The sequence below is a fragment of the Syngnathus floridae genome, chromosome 2, assembly GCF_059516105.1.
Source record: "Syngnathus floridae isolate MCC-2025c chromosome 2, RoL_Sflo_1.0, whole genome shotgun sequence".
NCBI lineage: Eukaryota > Metazoa > Chordata > Actinopteri > Syngnathiformes > Syngnathidae > Syngnathus > Syngnathus floridae.
Genome location: NC_142414.1, coordinates 7,078,941 through 7,094,763, shown reverse-complemented (window position 1 = coordinate 7,094,763; position 15,823 = coordinate 7,078,941). Strand labels below are relative to the sequence as shown.

The 15,823-nt window shown below is 46.6% G+C and overlaps 1 long non-coding RNA gene across 8 annotated transcripts in view; it reads left to right on the top strand.

The window, feature by feature from the left end:
- LOC148401440 (uncharacterized) overlaps positions 1-15,823 on the top strand; it is a 32,600-nt gene that overhangs the window by 4,386 nt on the left and 12,391 nt on the right. For 3 of the 8 annotated variants that reach the window (XR_015854960.1, XR_015854954.1, XR_015854962.1), the window contains exon 1: positions 12,686-13,049. The exons of 1 other annotated variant lie outside the window; for it this stretch is intronic. This is a non-coding gene — a long non-coding RNA (uncharacterized LOC148401440). Of the gene's footprint in view, positions 1-12,212; positions 13,050-15,823 lie in introns of those variants that run through there. 4 more of the 8 variants (XR_015854955.1, XR_015854961.1, XR_015854956.1 and 1 more) reach the window with 3 other exon arrangements.

The window sequence follows — 15,823 nt, the reverse complement described above, 5'->3', positions numbered from 1 at the left end:
GAGACAAGACAGTTAATTGGACCACTTATTTTTCCTGTGCATTCTAAAACCTCAGTACCTTACTTTTCACTTGTATCTACATTTTAGGCAGACCCTAACCCTCATCCTATTACTCATGCTGTCACGGCATTTGAACAGGCTCGTCTTTCTATTGTTTCACAGGCCTCTGCACTTGGATGATGTAGAATTCCGTGTGTGTGTGTGTGTGTGTGTGTGTGTGTGTGTCTGTGCGTGTGTGAATGTTTATTCAAAGCAAAGCACGATCGTGGCTTAACAGAGAAATCCTATTCATCCATTCACTTTCTACCAAAACCAAATGAAGGTTAACGGAACTCAGGTCAACCACCAGAGGGAGCTATTGTCTTTCAAAAGTGAAATTTATCACGTCACGCAGTTTTTCAGTCTAACGTGTGCGCGCTTGCGCGTGCGTGACTACAGCATCATCACTTGCTGCTAACCAGTAAATTTCAATGTGATTCATGTTACCTGCTTGCCAACATCATCATTTCCAATGCAGTCGGTGTAGTTAGATGAATTGACTGGGAGAAGTAACTTGTTCAAGTAGGTGTAACATATTACCGGCATTGTTGGCAGAGAGGGATGGTGGCGTTAAAGATTGAGCAGCACAAACACGAGTTCTGTTTCGACACAAATTTTGTGTCAGGTTGTAATACCCTCAAATAGTTAGGCTGGTGCAGAAAGACAAGTGGAGGTCCACTTCACGCAACGGCGCCCGCAGACCGCCCATCGCCTCCCTCGCTAATGAAACATGATGCTAAGAGCGGCCGACCTCACGCCATTAAAGATGGCCACACTCAGCAAAAAACGACCCATCTGCGCGTACTGATCAAGTCGGGGCCCCGAGCTCGGTGCAGACATGATAACCGCACGCTAATTAAAAAGCCATTTGTGCTGCGGAAGGCCAATTAAAGGCCTCATTGCTGATAAGGCCCTCAGTTGCCACAGCGGCAAAGCCACCAGGGAAGTATTTATGAAATGTTAATGGAGACTGTAATTAATATCCGGAGCAGATTAACAACGTGCAAACCAGTATCATTCACATTTCGGTGAGGACTGGCGCACAACGTGAGAGCGCAGAAGAAGCTGCGTGTTAGTTCATGCAACGCAGAGTCAGTGTGTGTGTGTGTGTGTGTGTGTGTGTGTGTGTGTGTGTGTGTGTGTGTGTGTGTACATAAATGCACAAAAACATAATACTAGTGTAGTATTCCTGTGTTGGATGTGTGGCTTGAAGGGGCGTGGCCTAGTGAGGGCCAATTAGTCTTCAGGTGAGCGTGAGCTGTGGCCCACAGCAGCACTTTGCAAGTCATTGTGGATTTGTTGCAGCGATGGTCCCATCCAAGAAGCAATTGACAGGCTTCGCTTCATTGATTATAATCTTGGAATGGATAAGGTGGATTTTTTGGAGGAGGCCTTTTTGTCCAGAATTATCTCTTTTGTGAGGCTGCAAACAACGCAGCGAATGGATTACGTAACTCGTCGTGAGCAAAGTCGCAAAGGCCTTTTTAATAATAAATGTGCGCATATCATACAAATCACCGCAACTTGTGTGTCTTTTGTCTGTCAACGAAACACCGGCCGGCGTCAGATTTGAATTTTGTAATTTCCTCGGTTGGTTGGATGTCTGGGCGTCATTATTCATAGTGGCCACGATAATCAGTAAATCAGTGCGACACAGCAGACAAAGTGGACAAATTTGAGAGGAGCAAAGATGGATGAGCCGCGGCGGCGGCTACATTCTAGAATATATGAGGACGACCGAGGCGAGCAAATCAGGAAGAAACGTCTGCTGGATGGCGTTTAGATCAATACTAATAACCACAGGCAGAGAATGACTTCCTCTCATCCCTAATCATTCACGCAGAGGAGGCGCGCATCCAGAGGAGGGGGATAAAGTGCGAGCCCAGGAAAAACGAGCGGCAAGCGCAAATTTGTCTGTTTGGATATCATCTATTGCTTTTTCGCTCTCTTTCGTTGAGTCGAACAGACGGAGCCGTTTGAAAGGCCTCTTTATCAGAAGCGTCCCCCCCCCCTCCCTCCCTGAAAAAAAGCCAGCGTGCCGTGCGTACCGTTAGAGTGCTCCGACATTTACGGGGAATGAGATTGCTCTAAAAGCATCGCTCAATAAAAGGTCTCGCAATGTGTTTGGCCTAATGCCCTGCAATTTTAGATTTCAGTAACAAAGTTAGAGAAGAGAGGCAAAGGGTTGAGCGGGTGGTCCGCCGCAGCACCTTCCGCTTTGTTTCAAAGGAATTAGGCATCATGCTCAGTTAATTGCCATTTAGGGAAGAGTCCGATGTGCAGGAAACGGAACACCTCGCGCATTATAGCACACAGTAGGACATTGAAATAGGAGATTCCCACGTTCGTTCGTTCGTTCGGTCATTTGTTCGTTCACCCCCTTGGTAACTCAAAGCACATCTCGACATCCTGTTGCGATTCATGATATCGTGATTCATTAATTGATGTGCGTGACTTGACTCAGTCACATAAAAACAATTAAAGACTCAGTTATTGTAAGTCACTCCGTGATCTGCAGGTAGATAATTTTGATCCCCAGGGGGAAATAAGCAGAAATGAGCAATGAATGAAGATTTGCATGACATTTGAAAGGGCCTATGAGAGTTCCACATTGATTTGCCATCACGAGTGAAATTGTTTGTGAGCATTGCAACGACACAGATTTTGTTGTTATAAGTGCAACCTTCAATAAGATGTATGCGCTGATCAATAGCGTACTCTTAACAATCGATTTTTTTCTTGGGCTGGCTTCAAACGATACCGCAGCTTATTAAGAAACAACGATATACTACATATCGTTATCGACCCACCTTGATCAAATATTCAAGGCTTTTCGACTCCGACAGCAAACTAGAGACGATGTGTTGGCCTCTTTCATTTCGGCTTCCATTCCGTTGTCTGTTAGCATGCCGGCGTCCACGTTTTTTGAGACATCGGTCGGTCACATGCTTTCATCCCCATGTTGTCCACTGAGCTCCTTTGAGGAAATCTTCCAGACGTTTGCCAAAGTCCTCATGCAACTGGCTCATGTTATCGTCGTCAGGCAGGCGCTAGTGAAAATTGCTGGAAGAAATGGACACAACTGACTTTATCGAATCAAGCTAAAGAGTACAGTGTAGTCCCACAGATCCAAATCTATCTAGGGGAGAAAAGCAGAAGGAGAAAAAAAAGATCTTCTCTGCCAAACGATGCCAGCAAAGCGGAAATAATAAAAAACAAGTTGGTGCATTTGAAATGTTCAAATTTAGCCCACTTGTGATGATTACAGTGCTAAATTAAAAGATTACAAATAGAAAAAAGTACGTCGGGCTAGTGGCTGAGCCCTGCAATAGGCCAACGGCGGCGGCTGACGGATGAAAGCTGAGTGTGTGTTTACGTGTTCTCAGCAGCGGTTGTGCGAAATAGTGAGAGATGAGTCCCGTGTTTCTGATCGATCGTCACCGCTCGGCACTTTTAACGAAGTCATTGATGAAAACTCAACCGTAAAGGTTGTGCTGACACAGCCGATGAAAGACACTTTATTTATTTATTTATTTATTTATTTATTTGTTTATTTATTTATTTATTTATTTATTCGTTCATTCATTCGTTCATTTATTTATTTATTTGTTTGGTCATTTATTTGGTCATTTATTTATTTAGTTATTTATTTGGTCATTTATTTATTTTATTTATTTTAATTATTTTATTTGTTTTTTTTAATTTATTTCATTTAGTTAGTTATTTAGTCATTATTATGATCATTATTTTATTTTTTTTATTTTTAATGAACTGTACAGATGTCAAATTGCAGCAATTTAGGAGCAAAGTATGTAATTTAAGTGAGTCGGTGGGACCCAAGTGTCGTGGGAATCAAGCAACAGGGTCCAAAACGGCAGCCGATTCCAATGGAGCCAAATATTTCCTATTTGTGGAAGAACGTCCATATTTCGATGCAGATTGGCTTTCAAGTACGTTCGGGAAGTCTTCTGTTCCACTTCAGAAGAGCCATGTGACACATTGGCTCCATCTGGACATCCCAATTCTCATCAAGCAGCAACACTAAAAAGTGCGCGTCCACCACGTTGCCATGGAAACATTCCCCTCTCCTGCGGCCATACCACATGAGATGAAAGTCCTTTTCCCATTTGTCTCAACCAAGCCCTTTGTGAGCGGAAGACAGGAAGAGACAAAGTCAATCCGTGCCATAAGGTTGATCTCGAGGCTAATTGCTGGACGCTTCTTCTTCTCGCTTTGGGCCGTCACAGGAAAGTTTTGCGTTGATGAGAACTTCCAGCCAGCCCACGTATTTATTCCTCAAACGGGAGATAGCTCGTTTGTCCTCGATTCGGCTAAAACGGAAGGAAAGCCGAAAAAAACAACAACAAATGACGAATAACGACAAGGAAGCACCCCCTCCCCCGGGATTATTGCTTTCCTTTTGCTGTGAGTAATGAGCAGCACTTTGAACGGCGGCCTTACCAGTGTCCTGCTATTAATTAAAGCTTGATTGGAAGAATAAATTAATCTGGCTGTGGGTCGCCCAATCAATAACCCATACGAGGGCTCCATTAAGCACGGCGGCCCGAGCGTGATGAGCGCGCCGAGAGAACCAGGCGAGTCCAACGCTCCTCCGAGATTGCGAGTGATTTTCTCGCCTATTCATCATAACAAGCTCGTCAAGTGCTTTGTAAAGGTGCAAAGGCGCAAGTTAGCGAGCGCCCCGCTGCTCCGCCCAGAGGCAAAAGCCACAGCTAGCATCCGTTCTCATTTGCTTCCCGCCGCAACCAACCCGCCCGGACTTTCGAACTCGCCACTCCACTTTTAAAGGTTGAACCGAAATGGCAGCGGGCTTGCGTTTTCACAAAAAGTCGTCGATTTCTTTTAGTTGGACTCGGCCCCAACTCCGAATTTGGGCGACCGCTAATGGTCCAAACGGCGCGCGTCGCAACGGGAACACGGGCGAACCTTAATCATCCAGCTGCAGCAAATAAATGACTACAATCATCAACCCACAGCAAATTAATGATCACAATCAATCAGCTCAAATTAAATCCGACCCGAAAATAGTGGTGCGGTCAAGTAGCAATCAGGCTTCCTGGCTCGCCTCCCACGTCAAGCCAACGTTGCCAAGAGACAAACACAAGCAGCGGTATTTATAAATTCTTGCTTTCCTTGCTTTCTTGCTTCTGCATAAGACACTTTAGAGCAGGGGTGTCAAACTTTTTTTTGTTGCGGGCCGCATCGTAGTCATAGTTTTCCTCGGAGGGCCATTATGACGTACATAAAGTTTGGAAATCACACACTAGTAAAAACTGTTCGAATAATTCAAAAAGATAAATGGTAATAAAAATTGCAATATTTTTAAAACGTTTGTAATTTTAGTAATGCAAAACTGGTCTTTGCGGGCCACATAAAATGATGTGGCGGGCCCTATCTGGGCCCCCGGGCCTTGAGTTTGACACCTATGCTTAAGAGCAGGGGTGTCAAACAAATTTTTTTGGCGGGCCGCATTGTAGTCATAGCTTCTTTCGGAGGGCCATTATGACTGTCAACCTAAATAAATGTATGAGCACCTCATATTATAAACAATAAAAGCTACAAAACAAACTCGTTTTCAAATCAGACGAGTAAAAACTGGTCAAATATTTCAAAAAAAAGATATTATTAAAAGTGCGGACAATTTGCAATTCTAGTAATGACACGAATTTGATGCACAATTTGTTTTCGCGGGCCACATAAAATGATGTGGCGCCCCCTATCTGGGCCCCCGGGCCTTGAGTTTGACACCTAAAACTAATTCCCTTTCCATCCCGCTAACAAGTTGACTCGACTCACTGGCGACACGGCGGGCTTTGACAGCCGTGCGCCCTCCTCGCCTTTTCTCTCCTCCTGTCCGTCACTCATCACTCTCTTCTGTCTCTTGCGTTCGTTCATCCCTCCGGGCTCCCGTGCTGAACTCGCCAAAACTGACGCTCTTAAGTTCCCGTGGGACTCGGCTTTGGCCCCGATTGGGTGACACGAAAGACACGCAAACACACGCGCGGACACTTGGCACGTGTGTGTGTGTTGAGGAGTCCGTGGAGTCGATGATTGCGTGCGTCAGTCCCTCGACGGCCTTTAGCCCCCATCAGGGCATGATGTGATACCACGCTTTGATTGCTCTCAACGCGTGCTGACAGGAAATCCATTTGCGAGCGAGCGTGCATGTGTGTCCCTCAGCGCCTTGGATGACAGCTCAATTGAACGCCAGTGCCAACAAGGCCACGAGATCAAAATGAGAGGGACTGGCACGCCAGATGCCGCGCCGAGACGTTGCGGCCATTAAGCCGTGGACAGGCCCCCCCACGTGTAAAACCGATGGACTTTTAATGTGCTCCCTGATGAGGAGTGGCTGACTTTGGCAGGGGGAGAAAAGAAGATGGATAAGCAATCGCTCACCTTTTTGTGTTTTCCATCACATTCAGTTCTTTCTATTTTTCAAACAGTAAAAAAAAAAAAACATAGAATTGGCTGAATTTGAATACAAGAAGTCAGAACAGAAAAAAATATTGAAATAATGAGCTTGGTCTTTCCCCAGTGAGTTTGGAATGCAAGAATCTTTTGGAGTGGAGAACCTGTTGTACGAAAAACGGGTAGCGCTCAAAAAACACAGAAGAAGATATTTGTTTCCCTCAAGGCAGCAAAATGATAGGAAGGAAGGAAGACAGGAAGGAAGGAAGGAAGGAAGAAAGGAAGAAAGAAAGGAAGGAAGGAAGGAAGGATGAAAGGAAGGAAGCAAGCAAGGAAGGAAGGAAGGAAGGAAGGAAGGAAGGAAGGAAGGAAGGAGGGAAGTAAAACAGGAAGGAAGGAAGGAAGGAAGGAAGGAAGGAAGGAAGGAAGGAAGGAAGGAAGGAAGGAAGTAAAACAGTAAGGAAGGAAGGAAGGAAGGAAGACAGGAAGGAAGACAGGAAGGAAGGAAGGAAGGAAGCGTGCTTTGCTTTATGGGCAAACTGGCCGGCTCGTCCAGCCATGGAATAATAGCTAGCCATAGCGTTCTTCACGTCGTCACGTTGAGAAAAGGGCAAGCCGCCGTGAGCCCAGCTTGAAAGATACGTGGGCTCAACGTGCGGGTAGGCGCTACCCCGCCTGGGCCTATTAGCCTGCGGCTGATGTATGGAGCCTTGTCATGGATATGAGCTTTCCATGAGCTGAGATAGAGTTTGTCTAATGGAATCCGGCCGCCCATCGCCGGCTGCGGGGAGCAGTGGGTGGGGCTAATTCAATTGCTTCCAGTCCCATCCGTGGCTCGGAGATGAACGATGGACCTGTTCGCCGGAGAACGAAGCTGACAAATCTATCCGTCCATCCGAACTCCGGTTTCATTTGGACAATTTGCGGTTGACGTGATGGCTATCCGTAATATCCGGAAGCCCATCTGCAGCTCAAGGAGAAGCAAGCCACACCGCTCATCCTCGTTGAGCAGATGTGATCATTTGAGGATGTGTTTACATCCTCCAAATCTTTCTCGATTTTAGCCAATTGGCATTTTTCTAGATTCATTTGGGGATTCCATCAATTGCTTTGGGTGAAATGTGCTGAAAAGTAAAAAAATGTGAAATGACAAACAGCACCACTGTCACCTTCATCGCTCGCTCGGTAACGGATGTAACCGGCTTGCAAATGTTTCCTAATCGCTGAGCCGTCGGGTCGGGTCGGGTCGGGTCGGTCACCTGACCTGAAGGATGAAAAGCATCCCATATCACAGTCTTGATGGGGATCACCGAGACTGTGCCACCAGCGCCAACGACCAAGAGCACTCCCGAGTGGCGGGTCGACGCCGACGCTAACGTGATAAGACGCGAAGCAGAGAGAAGCTAATGCGAGGAGACGGCTCGCATGAGAGTGTGAAGCGTCCAGGCTGGAAAGCTTGGAAGGTAATCACCGGCGACGCAAGAGAAGAATTTTGGCTAACCGCCGCTATTTCCTCCTTGTGTTATCCGTTAGCGCTACGTTGACCCGTCTTGCGCAAAGCTACCAAAGGCCAATCACACACACAAGCATAAAAATTGTTGAGCAGATTTGAAATCCACTCAAGCGTCAGCCATCTTTTTACAGCTAGCAAAGAAAAGCCGTAGAGCAAGCTAGTCATGTTAGCGGCGGTTAGCTTCACCCGGTTCTTTCTCTCAAATACTCGTTATGCTAATTAGTAGCTCCCAGAAGACTGCCTATTTTCCACTCGATGGATACTTTTGACTTTATGAAAACTCGGCTGACTTTGTTTGAAAGTAAAACGCTGAAGAACTTTGAAATGCAATTGATGGCTTTAACTCGCTTGGAAATGAACTCGAGTACAAGCCGGAAGCGAGGATTTGGGATCGCTATCTAAACCCCCACCAGTCTGCCTCTTGTCCTCGGCCAAACAAAGTCGACGCACACACACACACACACACACACACACACACACACACACACACACACACATACGGCATCCATAAAGAGCCCATGTGTGGGAGGAGGCAAGCTTGCATTTCTTTTGTATTATCTCTTGCAGGCGAACGTGTCGATGGTGTTTTCTACTCGAGCATATTGTTCAAGTGTGTTGAAAAGGTTGTGGTTGTTGAAATATCACGTTCCAACATGGACGGCATCGCCAACTTGGCGTGTCTACGTTGGCGTCGGCCGGCTCGGAACAAGCCCATTGCAACCGGTCGACAAGGTCTACTAAAGCGTGTCCGTCCATCTGTCCGAGATTTATTGCACAACATCAGCTCTTGCAGATAGATGATTAACACCGGGAACAAGATTGATGGTCCTTCCGCTGAGGCCCTCGCCTTCCATTCGCACACAAACAGGCATCGTTTGTTTCCAGATGGGCCTGCCTGGTGTTTCTCTCCACGCTTCAAATATGGAGCCGACACCTCGGGCTGCAACAGGTAGAGAGCAAAAACACAAACGCGGCTACTGCGGATGCTGCTTGTTGCTGTTCAGCCATTTTAGGAGACCATAGCGCCCATGCCATGTTTTCCCTTCAGCGGATGCTTGGAGGACCATCCAAAGAAGAATGAAGAAAGTTACCAGCAACAAGTACAACTGTAAAAAAAATACTCACTCTCCCATTGTTCTCTGCTTGTATAATAATAATGATGATAATAATAATAATGATCATCATAACCATGAAAATAGTAATAATAATGATCATCATCATCATCCAACAAAGTCCGTCCGGCTAACTGCTGAACGGGAAAAGTGGCGAACGGATCAACTTACTTGCAAATATTTAATAGCCCACATGAAGGTTCTTTCCAAATACCTTCACCTTTCGCTTCCAGATGGTAAAAACGCTGCCAAGCGACGAAGGTGTCCACACATCACCGTGACGTCATCATTTGATGTCATCCGGTGGAGCGGCGCAATTCTTTTCTGTTCGGCCCCCCAGGAGAAGGAAAATATTTCATCTCAGCCAGCCAACTCTCCTCAGTGACTAAAAATAGTATCAAGACACCTCCGCTAGCCTAATGAACATGTTCCCTGGAGGGGGGGGTCACACCGGCCTTCTTAGGGGGCCCGCCCGCTACTTGAGCTGGTGTTATATGTTTTGATTTGAAGAAGGAGGGGGCAGGCAAAGAAATGGATGATGACTTGTCATGCCGGTGACAGGCGACTCGCCCGTCTGACGTCAGTCTGTGAGAGTTCTTGTGACAGTGGGCGCCCTCCAAGCGCCCAGAGGCTCCAACCTCTCCAAACTATTTCATTAAAACTTCCACCGCAATTATAGCACATTCCCCATACTCTGACCTTCACACTAGCTTCCATGAATACACTGTCATCATCTGTTGTTCTCGTCTCTCACTTTGAGTCAATCACGTTCCCGTCCCTCCTCCGGAAGATCTAGCCCTGCTTCACTTTTAATATTTGGAATTCTCTCCACGTAAATCCAATACTTGATGATGAACACCTCCTGCTATCTCTCTTGAGATCTTCTCGTCGGAGCTCAGCAGCTGAACTGAGAAGTCAGCAGCAGTAGGGTTTGAAGTTCTGCTTAATGTCTTTGTGCTGTTTCATGCAGATATTGGAGAGAAACAAAAGATTACCTTATTTTAAGGTCAGGCAGCGTGTGTGTGTGTGTGTGTGTGGTGAGCCCCAAGGGGCTTCTCGTCACCTTGCCAATCACATCAGCGAGGTGGAGTGTGATAACCTTATCTGTGCCTGAGCTGTGCATAGCCAAAGGGCCACACACACATACACACTTTGACACTTATTGAATGAAAAAGGCCAGAGAAGAGATGGAGATCAATGGTGCTAAATGAAGGACATGCTTGACGCTGCTTCTCCCTGTCACTGGCTGCCTCTTATCTATAATGGAAAAGCCAGCCGTGTGTTGTTGCCTGGCGTGGTCACGCTCAATCGGGCCCTGAAATACTGCCGCAAAGTCTTACTTCAGGGAAACACGTGCGTTATAGCCAAGCCGTCAGTGAGGAGAAAAAAAAATGGTCGGCCATGTTGCCAGCGCTTTCGTTGTACTTTTACACGCAGTGAAACGTTGCTTTTTTTACGCAGACAATGGTGCACTTTTGATATATTGGGGGAAATTCAACAAAATCACGTAATCGTGAACGGCAATCACAGTTTTACACAGCAGGTGATTTGAAGAAACGGTGCCGGTGGTTCCGTGATTAGCTGCGCTCGAAACCTCTTGAGATGTTTACTCTAGCCACAGTGCCATGAAGTGCTATTAAGTCAAATGGATTCAAAATAGCTCACAAAGTCATTTGCTGACAAAATATGGTGATGGAAGCGGAACTCCTCCCCTTCCCTGTCATGATTTTTGAAGGTTTGGACAAATGTAGCTAATATGGCTCCCGGGTTGCGGGTTGCCATATATTTTGCAACTAAAACCTGGCTCCATTGTGTGGATCGAAAAACAAAAGAAAAATCCTTGACTGGAATACTTGAGTTGCTAGCTTGGCCTCCAATAAAGGCTGCAAAGAGGAAACGATAAGTTATATTCAAGTGGAGATGACATTTTAGGGCAATATTTTTTTTTTTGGTTTGCATCAGGGCTTGCTTTGTTGATTGTATTTGAGGAGCCTCCTCATCTATGCCAACAATTGCCATCCTTTTACTTCTATTGAATTGTGTTCCGAGCCAACGCAACTAATCAGCCGCCAGGCAAAGTCATACACAACGAGCTAATGACGTCGATGCGGCATGCTAACTTATGTCCGCGCACTCATAGCGGGTTGTCAGGCAACGGCTGCTCCGCTCCGTATGTCCCGCTAAACAAGCCATGTCAGGCACTTATAAGCCCCATCCATCTCCTTATCAATAGCTGACGCTGCGGGCTCAGTGCGAGCTCAGCTCCATCTCAGGCTGGCTGATCAGTCGCCTTGAAACTCTTTTAGCCACTAAACGTGGACAGCGCTTTGGAATGTGCCATTAACAGACACGCACAAACGATCCATCACCATGAGGCGCAGAGGGCCTCATTACTAAGATTGAGCCACTAAAACAGACGAGAAGCTTACTTGCTAGCTTGCTAGGTAGCTTGCTTCCTAGCTAGCTTGCACTCTTGCCGGCCGTCTTGCATGTGATTTTTTTAAGACTGACAGAGACTAGACACCAAAGAGTAAACTCAATAAATGTTCTACACCAACTATGCTGATTGAGTTTAAAAAATCAGGCTGTCGACAGTTTGGTCTGCCTCTTTGTTGAGAGAAAAACAATCAGCTAGAAAGCAAGAGATGAGCAGAAAGCAAAAAGGAAGCGAGAGCTGGCTGTTGTGGGTGTGGGCAAAGGTGCCGTTTGCTGACCGCTGGCAATTTGACAAAGCTGACATTTTCACACCTCTCTGCTCTGTCTCATTTGGCACCGACTTTCCTAACAAGCTTGTTACCACTTGCGCTCAATCCGCCTGCCTGGCTGCCCGCCCGGGTTGTGTGCAAACGTTCGCCTCCACCGACAAAGACACATTCCGGGTCGTCTCACTCAGCCATTCCCGACCATATGTATATACATATATATGGGGTATCCAAACAAGACGCCTCTCTTCCCTACAGCTCTACGAACAACGCTTTATTGCGTCATCGGAATGTCAGTGCAATACTTCACAATATGTCCATTTGCTCTCCCACTCATCCAAAAGCCCAACCTTGTCTGTATCATATACGGCTTTTTGCTTCTCCAGAGATTTGCCCTCTTGGCCTCCTCGGTTGGAGATAAAGCCCTAATAAGCTTTGCGCTGGAGGTCAGTGGGGTGTCACAGCGCGCGCACGCACACACATCGCCCATCGCTTGGCAAAAGGTCAATAGCGTGAAATCAAGAGTGTTTTGTAAAGGCAACACACACACTCTTGGTGCTCATTATGCATTTGAAAGGGAGTGGAATAACTCTTTCTATCATCTTCCGTTGCCATTTGGCCGATGTCTAATGACTGCTCAATTCTTAGTATTGGGATGAAAGCGTTGTTATGCGTGCGGGAAGGCCATTAACAGGCTCTCAAATTATTTAGAAATTAAAATCAGGAATATTCTACTCAGATGTATTTCTCTTGCTAAATGTAACAGGCCAAAACGTGTGTGTGTGTGGGGGGGGGGGGCTAACTCGAGCTAGCGAGACGGCTAATGTGTCAAGCGGTCGTAATTAATTTCAAGGTTGAAGGTGCGGAATTTAATATGGGGAATTAAAAGATATTAATTTGCTGCTTGCCCAAATGTATTCTCAAAGCTCGGCCGTGTGTGTCCTCAATGGCTGTAAAATATTAGCCGCTCTCCGTGAGATGAACGCACACACAGAGCGGCAAAGAAATGAAGCAATGTCCAATTAAAAAAAGTCGTCTTGTGGGGCCCATCGTGGTTTTTGGGACATTTGAATGGACATTCATACTCACCCGCCATGTTAATTATTTTTTTGAATTACTTTGTGAATATGTTTCTGGGGAATTTCAATAAGGCACCTGGGACAACTACAGGGGTCCTCTGTACCCGGAAGTAATTAGACAGCGAGCGGGAGTTTCGCCGAGTCTGACCGTAACCGCCGCTGTGTGTTTCAGGTGAGTAACGCTGTTGAAATGATGATGATCAGAACTCGCAATATTGCTGGTAGTCGGAGCTAATTATTGTTTAAGAATATGATACATACGGTTATTGTTGTACAATGTATGATTTTGCGTGTGTGTGATGTTTGTAACGGGTCCTCTGTACCCGGAAGTAAGTTGACAGTGAGCGGGAGTTTCGCCCGGTCTTGATTGTAACTGCCGCTGTTACGCTGTGTTTCAGTAAATTTATTATTTTGACAACATTTTTGCGTCCATGCATGTGACACAATTTGACCTCGAAAGGTTTTCAAACAAAAGAATCGTTCTCCATGGGCTTTTAATGTCCACGTTGACTTTTGATTGTAAATAATCCACTCCAGAAGGGAGGGACTTGGCAAAAAGCTTCCACAATCTGCTGCTGCCTCTATCCAGATAACGAGCCCACGTTCTCAGCCCCAGGATATCATCTTAGCCACATGTAAAGCGTGTGTGTGTGGGCACACGCCTCTGATGGCTGGATGGATGGGGAAGACCTTGGAGCCAGCCGTGAGGCGTTTTCACAGATGGATTAACATGTCTTCCAGCGTGAGGTCAATGTGTCCCGTGACGGTGGAGCGAAGCCACTCGCACAATACAAAATTGCAGCGTCCGTCCACTTGAAGGCAACTAGACATCTTCTGCAAATTGGTGCTGGACATTTGGATTCCTCCTGCTTTCTCCTACTCCTTCACATGATGGACGGCCGTTTTCTGCTGATGATACAGCTTGACTTGATACGCCGCACGTGGGTGCTTGCTTGCTGTTTTAGTCCAATGGAAAGGAGCAGCTTGCGCTGGAGCAGCAGCGCGTGAGCTGATCATTCCCCAGCCCGAATCTCCCTCCACTATGCTGACCTCCAGCTTGTGAACAAAAGCGTGAAATGAAACAATTCCCCAGTTACACGGATCCCTCGAGGCCCGTGCATCTGACTTGAGACATTTCTGCTCCAGCGAGCCAGTCAGGGAGCGGTGCGCGTTCACCGCGATGGCCGCGTTGGGGTCAAGCGGGCTACCGACAAAAGCAGAAAAACATGCAGCTCAGAAACAATTTTGGGAACAATGCAAAAGGTTCCATCTTGTTTTGTATTTCCACTTGTGTGTGTGTGAAGAATGAGTCGGAGGCAGGCTTATTGATTTCAAAGCGTTCGCTAATCAGGCCATGTGATGGAAGATGTAAATTGCTTGTTGTTCAATTTGTCGGCGTTCTGCTCCTCCCGCCGTCATCGACAGTCCAAACACACACGGCGCCTGGGAAGAATAATATCGCAAAGGTTCCTCATCACTTTGCAACAGTGCCTGCCTGATTGAGAGCGCGACGCCGCCTTCTTTCTTTCAGCTTTTCACCCCCGAGGCATCGGTGTGTTCCGTGACTGCTCGGCCGGAGCTGCTCGGCCCGCCCGTGGCGGCCACCGTTAGCCTTGTTGTCAGTGTTCCGTGTGGGGACTGACGGTTTTGATTTCTGCTCCGGGAGCGCCCGAGCTTCTGTGGGAGCCGCCGTGCTCCTTTGGATCACCGGCGTTCGGCTCGGCGGTGTAATAAGGTGCCATCAAATCCAAATGAATCATTGATTTGAAGCTGGGAAGGGAAAGGAAGTATGTGGCCAAACATTGGCATTCCAAAATGGTAAAAAAATATTTCAGCGTGTAAACGCCGATTCTGCCAGCACAGAAGACAAGCGCCGTAAGCGCCTGCATCCATTTTTCACTCGAGAGCATGAATATTTCAAGGATGAGTGACACATCTAGTGAAGAATGAAAAGGACCAAGGAGTGCGGGAGGCTGCGGATGGATGTAATCACATTTACTTTTGCACATTTCAAAATGACACAAGCCAAATCGCCTCTCATGTAGTTTCATCATTTCTTCCCATCTTAAGTTTGGTTCAAATCCTCGTCGTCTCCACATGACATGTTTGGATTGTCATTGCAGCTCTCACCTGGGTTCTACTTTCTCCGATTAAATGTCTGGAGAGAGAAAGCATGCGTTTTTATGTTTTCGCTCTCATCTCCCAGCATCATTTGCGGCGTTGAAGGAGCGAGCGGCCGTCTCGCTTTTTGGAGGCGACTGGAAAGTCTCTTGGAGGCGCCGTCCCTTTGCTGCTCTGCGCAAATGAGATAGCAAATGTCACGCCGGCCGAGGCACGGCATGTGAAAAGCGCACCAACAATCGTTGGCAATGGAAAAGCAGGACCTCTTTGGGGGACCTCTTGTTTGACATTCTTCAGTCTCGTTAATTCTTTGCTGTGCTGTAAAAAATAAGGTGGAGCTGCAAAGATGACGATGACGTTGCCTCCAACTGACGGGCTTTTAATCACTGCTCCAAAGCGATATTACAGTAGGTGGATGCACACGCGTCGTCTTGGTTGTGGCGAAAGCTTCATCAATACGAAGATATTCCTCAGCTCATTGAATAATTGATATCCCCGCACAGTCTGGCTGGGAATGAAATAAGATGTAAGCATATTAAAAAGTTGCCAGAGCTAAAGGATGGCTGAAAATGAAAAGGGTGCCCAAGGGATTGGACAAATGAGGAGGTTGGGAGTGGGCGAAGCAAAAAAAAGGGAGCAGCAATGGAGAAGGTTTGACGTCCATTTTCCGAACGACAATACTGGACTTCAAGTCTTGTCCCCTTTTCATAATTTTACTTTTTATCTTCTTGACACATTGTGGATGCTCCCTGTGTCCATTGCAGCATCACTGGCTGGCTAGTTGAAAGCTTTCTGTGGCCTTGATTTTACATGGAAGACCTTCTC